Consider the following 7,160-nt stretch of genomic DNA (forward strand, 5'->3'; position numbering starts at 1 on the left):
GAAGTGCAAAAATTTTATAATAGTTCAAAATCTAAAACATGACTACCCCAATGATCTGGTGTCACAATCCACGAACGTCTAAGAATTTCTACAAATACTGGTTTAAAGGAAAATATATTTGTTTTTCGAAATGAATGAAAATAGGAACTAAGATAAAGGGAAGGGGACTCCAGGTCTGCGAACGCTGGCAAATCTACCTTGGGTCTCCTATAGACAGAAGGCAGCAACCTCAAACTCTAATAAGTAGGGTCCAGCATCAAGATCTGCACAAAAAGTGTAGAGTGCAGTATTAGTACAACCGACCCCATGTACTGGTAAGTGTCGAGCCTAACCTCGGTGAAGTAGTTACGAGGTTAGAACACGACAAACAACATGAACCTGTGCAGTTAAATAATATACTAACAGAATAACAAGTAATAAAAGCTAAGTAGAAATAAACGGGAAGGGGCAACATGCTATGCGGGTTCCAATATATAGAATCACAGCAGTAAAGGAATCTAAACAACTAGTATACTTGAACCGATAACAACAAATAAACACTGCAAACAAAAAAATACACGGCATTACCCTTCGTGCTTTTACTCTCAATCCTCACCATGCAATCAATAGTATAAATGTGCACGGCATCACCCTTCGTGCTTTATCAATCTTCCTTACCATATGAATAATAAAAATGTGCACGGTATCACCCTTCGTGCTTTATCACTCTTCCTCACCATATGAATCGTATAAATGTACATGACATCGCTCTTCGTTCTTTATTGCTCTTCCTCACCATAAGAGACAACAGAAATAATCACAACCCGGCAAGGGCATCACAATCAAACAACTTCGTTTCATCATTTAATTTCACAACAGAAATCTTAACTTGAGCCAATACTCAACCAATATCCAAAACCAGGAAAAACATAATAAGGCTTGTTTATCATGAGAAATAACTAGTTTAAGAAGGAATAATACATACAAAGAAACACAATGGTCACAAGTATAGGACTCACTCGCATGCTATGACCCGACAACGACATATGGATACTCTTCACCACACCTATACGTCGTACTTAACAACTAAACAAGTAGCAAATAAGGCAACAACACCTAATCCCTCAAGCTAAGGTTAGCCACGATACTTACCTCGATTCCACGGCCAAACTCAAGCCTCGAATACTGCTTTCCCTTAGTTTTCACTTCCAATCCGCTCGCATCTATGCATAATTAACTTATTATCATCAATTAACGCCAAAGAAACCAATTCTATTGCATGATTATAGATTTTCCAACATTTTCCCCAAAAAGTCAAAAATAGACCCCGAGCCCGTTTGGTCAAAACTCGAAGTTCAGACAAAAATGCGATTACCCATTCATCCTCGAGCCCGGATATACAATTGGTTTTGGAATCCGACCTTAATTTGAGGTCTAGATCCCTAAATTTTAAAATTCCTAGGTTCTACCCAAAAACACCCAATTTCCCATGAAAATCCTTAGATTTTGTGATGCAATATTATAAAAATATGAAATAAATTAAAGGAAATAAGTTAGAAATCGTTTACCTATGATTTGGGGAAGAAAAACTTTTTAGAAAATCACCTCTTGAAGCTTAGGGTTTGAAATATTTGAGAAATGAATTGAAAATCCCGTCCAAAACTCATTTTGATCAGTTGCAGATATCGCATTTACGATCACACTTTGACAAATGCGACCAATACTTCGCAAATGTGAAGCTTGGCCTGGCCTGCTTTCTTCGCAAATGCGGCCACTGATGGAGTCGCAATTGTGACGATGAACTTCGCAAATGCGAAGTGTAGACATGTGATTTTTGACCCTCCCCAAGATTTTTTATATATTAGCGTAAAATATTTAATTTAGGCATAATATAGATATTTTAAGTAATTTTGACTCTTTTACTCTATTTTATTACAAGAAAACAAAAATTTACAAAAATAGGTTCATTAATGTTTTGTAGTCAGTTTTAATCTAAAAAAAATATACAAAAAATAGTATCGTATTTTTAATAATTGAGATCGTATTTTTAGTCTTGTTTGCGGGGAAAGAATAGAACTTGGGCGCGAGCAACCCATTTTTAGGCCTAATTTTGGACCTAGCCCACAATTGCCAAGCCCATAATTCCTAGGCCCATACCCCTTAACCTAAAAACTCTACCAAAAAACCAACAATATAAAAAAGGAAAAAACCTAAGACTAAAGGGGGAAGGAAGAAAACAACGCGGACAACGAAAAAAGAAGGCTGAAGAAATGTAAAAGACGACAAAAGCTGCGCAGTTTTCAGAGAACGACCCCCATCCCCCTTGTTTCCATCTTCTCCAAACGACCCCCCCTACGTTCCTCCCCTGCACTTCATCTTCTCAAAAAGACCAAATGAACGAGCCCTTCTACTAAAAACCTTACGGAAGTAGCCGCAACTCTAAAAAGGCCCCACACACCACCGGTCGTCCTCTCGACCAAACGTTGTTGCTTCTTCAACAGGGTCGTCCTCATCATCAAAACGAGCCCCTGTTCTTCGACACACAAGAAATCGGAGAACGACCCCCTCGTTCCATTTTCTTCTTCGTTCCAAAACCTGTAGCAACCAACATCCACCAAAACTTCATCACCGACCAACCATGACACCCTTACCTCCATTAAAGCTTCCCCACAGACCTCCTTCTTTTGAGCCATTTTTCGATGGTCCCTTCTTGAGCAAAAGCAACGACCCCATGAGCTACTGCTCTTGAACAAAAATCACAGAAGCATCATCCTCAATAGACCTCGACCACCATTAACACAAGCACACACTCACGTTTCTCGGACGGGAATATAAGAAAACGGAACACACAAGATTTCTACCTTCCTTTCAATTTCGATTTTGGTGTTCCAAAAATGAAGATTCAGTTGAGGTTTGGAATCCGATTCTGAGGTTGTCACTGTTCGTTTGAGGTTTCGGCTGGGTTTTCGATCGGGTTCGAGTTCGGCATTTGATGTTGCTGCAAACAAATTGGAGTTTTCATATATAAATTGACTCATATATAAAGGTTTGTTGTTCTTAATTTTAATCGTTTATTCAACTTGTTACAGTAGAGTGTTTGGACTGTTTTGTTTTTTCTTTATTTATTGTCTCATCGATTTTATGCTATTGTTACAGTAGTTTCTTAATATTGGCTGTTAATTTAGAAGCTAATTTTTATACGTTTCTTTCAAAATGTGGACTTACTTAAATTGGGCCTAATTGTATATTTATTTCAATGATTAGCTTAATTTTACAACATTATGTCTTGAATCTATGACACTTCATTTATATGCATGACTCGAAAGGGAATAGGCATGTATCCATGTGCATGGTTTGACAAGATTCAGCTAATTGATCTAATACCGATGCTCGTAGTTGCTTTGGGTCTGTTTAATATACCATTGCGATTGTGGACACGTCCGCGTCACATGATTGCGATTTCTAAAAACAAAGCCAGAGTATGCGTTCGCGCAACTTCGGCCAAATTTTCTTAACAACAATAAAGCGTTATTAATTATGGACACGTTCGCGTGACATGATTTTTGACGCGCCAAACCAATGGGTACACGTACGCGTGACCCATTTCAAGATAATTTTCCTAATTAAAAAGCGGTATAAGGTAAATGCACATAGGTTCTAAAAATGAGTAATTAAACAATTTTATTAAGCCAAGTATGATCAAAGCGATCGTGCTAGAATCACGAAACTCGGGAATGCCTAATACCTTCTCCCGGGTTAACAGAATTCCTTACCCGGATTTCTGTATTCGCAGACCGTAAATAGAGTCAATTTCCTCAGTTCGGGATTTTTAAAACTGGTGACTTTGGACACCATAAATTCTCCCAAGTGGCGACTCTAAATTTTAAACAAACAAATCTCGTTTCGACTGTCCTTTAATTGGAAAACTCCCTTATATTTATACCCTTTTACGGGGTGTAGTAAAAAAGGAGGTGTGACAGATCTGACAACTCTGCTGGGAAAAAAACCCAGAATCTCTGGTTCAGGGTTCAAGAATTCGAGCTTGTTAATGATTTTTACTTGACTTCATTTATTGTTAATATTATTGTATTCTGTGAATCTTTTATGCTAAATGCTATCTGTTTACTGCTTTATTATTGTTTGAATTGTATATAAATGTTTTTTACTCCACCCATCTGAGTCTTCTGGAAATGGTGCATACGTTCGCGTAGCTCACTTTTTCTGTAGAAATTATACCAAATAGAACGAGGTTGGGCAAGCGACAAGCCCGGGTAGACTTCAGTGCTCCTGGTACGTCGCCCCCTCCTCGGCCCCAGTTGTCCGCTCGGGTACCCCAAGTCTAGACCAAAACCCCAGGATTTAAACCTAGAAAAACACAGCCTCATGCTGAATCCCTAGTAGGAACGTTTGTTTGCATCATGTGCGTTTGACTTAGGGGACTCAACATAGGGGCCGTCTAGGACAGGTGTACCCAAAATAACAGACCATCTTGATGCATCTTATGTGCTACATGTTGCATTCCTTTAAGGGTAAAAGGGTCATTTGATGGACCAATGATAGTTAGGGACAAATGAAAAAGAAAAAAGAAGGAAAAAAGCAAAAAAACAAAAAAAGAGGGTGAAGAGTGAAAATAAAGCGAGTAGGGCCCAATTATATTTTCTGTCACATTTTTGTTGAGAAAAAAAGAGAGCTTGAAAATTCAAAAAAAAAAAAAAAGATTTTGCACTTTTTCATCATTTTTCGAAAATCAGAAAATTAAAAAAAAAGGATAAAGAAAAGAAAATCCCAAAAAGAGTTTGCATGTTTCATCATTTTTCCAAAAAAAGAGAGAAAAATATATATTTTTTTCTTTTCTCTCTCTAAATTAGTTTTTTTAATTCTCGTCCGTATCCAATCTGTCCGAACTACGCATACCTTATTCTCGTCTTTCGGGGCGTGATACGTAGGCAACCCACACAGGGTCCGGTCTTCATAGTAAATCTTAGGTTCTTGGCTTCGCGGGCTCTTAGCAAAATCTTGTACTTTTAGCCACATCGGTTAATTTTAGAAAAAATAATCGCAATCATGTCTTGCATGTGTCTGGTAGGGAATGTTATTGTCTCACTTAGTGTTGGTTTAAGTTTTCTCATACAGGTGTGGATTTACTTACCGGAGGTTGAGCACAACAGATGCCCCAAGGCCACTGCATTCAGAAGTTACTTAAGGAGATTTTTTATTTTTCTTATGTCGTCTTTTACTTTCTAGATTTGTAAAGTAATGTCGAGTTTTTTTATTACCATTGTATTTTCTATTTTGCATCTGAAAAAGTGTGTTATAAATCAAAAAAAAAAAAAGAGATGTTGCATTTTATATTTCCGTTAGAAGCTTTCTTTAGAATACTAATTCTAGAAATGAAAAAAAAAAATCATTTGAGATTGTTTTTCCTTTAGGCAATTAATATCAAAATAAAAATTGTTTTATATTTCCTTTACTATATTAGGACCAAAATTCAAAAAAAAGAAAATTTTCTTTTAGTACCCCTTTAAAAACTTTCTTTAAGGTATTAATTCCAAAATCCAAAAAGATTTTCTTTTGAGGTGTTTCTTTGGGAAATTAACGAAAAAATGAAAAAACTTTCTTTTATTTTCATTAGAACTTTAGGATATTGTACATAGAAAAAAATACTTTATCTTTTGTTTATCATTAGAATTTCTTCTTTAGGCAATCAAAATTGAAATCTAAAAATATTTTGTTTTATCTTTTTCATTGTTTGTTTCGAAATCTTGTATCAGGATATCAAATGAAAATTCAAAATATGTTTCTATAGTTTATTCTTTATATTTCCTTCTTTAAAAAAAGAATCAAAAAAAATATTTTTCTCTTCTAGGGTTTTTTTTAATAATTTCCCATAGAGTATTTGTCTTGAAAAAATACATATGCTCGTTAAGTTTGAGTTGGGAATAGGTTATAGAACATTAGGTCTAGAAAATTCAAAAAAAGAGATTTGTTTTTTTTATTTTTCTTTTCTCATCAGAGTAGTCATTAAGGTAAAAAAGAAAAAAAAGAGAACGTTAGCTTGTTTGCTTTATTCTCGATCTTCCAGAACTACGTAAAGATCTGATTCATGCGGCATCATGATACGTAGGCAACCTACATAGGGTTCGATCGAATCATTTTTTTTATTATTAAAAGGAAAAGAAAAAAAAGCAAAAAGAAAAAAAGAAAAAAGAGAGAGATGAAATTATTAGAGGTAAGAAATGAGAGGAAAGAAAAGAGCGATAATCAGAAAGAAAGAAGGGGAAAGAAATTGAGCGAGCTAAGAAATGCGAGGAAAGAAAGGAAAAGAGAAGATTCAAATGGACAGATTGGGATGATTCCAAGTGACCTTATGACCCTCGAATTCATTCTAGAACCATTAATTGTTGCTAGGTGCATTGCACGCAATGTGATATTTTTGTTGTTAAATGCCCTAACGCCAACGTGATGGCTTCATTTTTTTTGTTATATTCATAACAGAAGGGTGGTTGGTTTGTGGTTTTAAAGGGGTAACCCCTCTCTACAACATAAAGTCAAAGGCAATGGCAGACAACAACAAAACTGAGTTGGTTGATACAGGTGCTCAAAAGCAATTGGTTGAATAGGACAATGGGTTGGTTGAAAAGGTAAAGATGCTAAGACAACACATGGCGGACATGTATCAGGCCTGGATGACTGGGAAGGCACCACCCCCGCCACCACCTAACTTCCTAAATACTAACCTTACCCAAACACCGGTCACAGTGCCATATGAGCCCCCATACTCTCCAAATTCACCCGCTTACCATGGCTTTCCCAACCACCCTAGTAGCTCTGTCACTCATCTTCCAATTACCTTTCCCAAAAATTGACTCCTGTCTTATCCACCATCCCCAACAATGAACACTCACTCAAAGCTCACGATGCCCAATATTACCCCTTAGAGGTTGCCCACAAAGTTCCCAACTCATACAAATAGAGCCCTTGGAATAAGTTGCATGTTGAAAATGAAAGGTTCATAGGAAGAGAATGGAAAGATGGGATACCCAGGAGGCTGAAAAGCATAGAACAATCCTTGAAAACAAACAAGGAAGGGAAGACCAAGGTAGCATGACTTACAAAGAACTGTCTCTGTCCCCTGGCCTTCGTCTGCCTGCGGGGTTTAAAGTGCCAAAATTTAACTTGTA

General features: G+C 36.7%; 1 long non-coding RNA gene across 1 annotated transcript; it reads left to right on the forward strand.

Moving 5' to 3' along the window:
• Positions 1–1,906: 1,906 nt before the first annotated feature.
• Positions 1,907–5,250, forward strand: LOC107772804 (uncharacterized). The gene is made up of 2 exons (XR_001645154.2): positions 1,907–3,025; positions 5,113–5,250. It is a non-coding gene; the product is annotated as an uncharacterized LOC107772804 (long non-coding RNA).
• Positions 5,251–7,160: the final 1,910 nt, after the last annotated feature.

The sequence above is a fragment of the Nicotiana tabacum genome, chromosome 6, assembly GCF_000715075.1.
Source record: "Nicotiana tabacum cultivar K326 chromosome 6, ASM71507v2, whole genome shotgun sequence".
Taxonomy (NCBI): Eukaryota; Viridiplantae; Streptophyta; class Magnoliopsida; order Solanales; family Solanaceae; genus Nicotiana; species Nicotiana tabacum.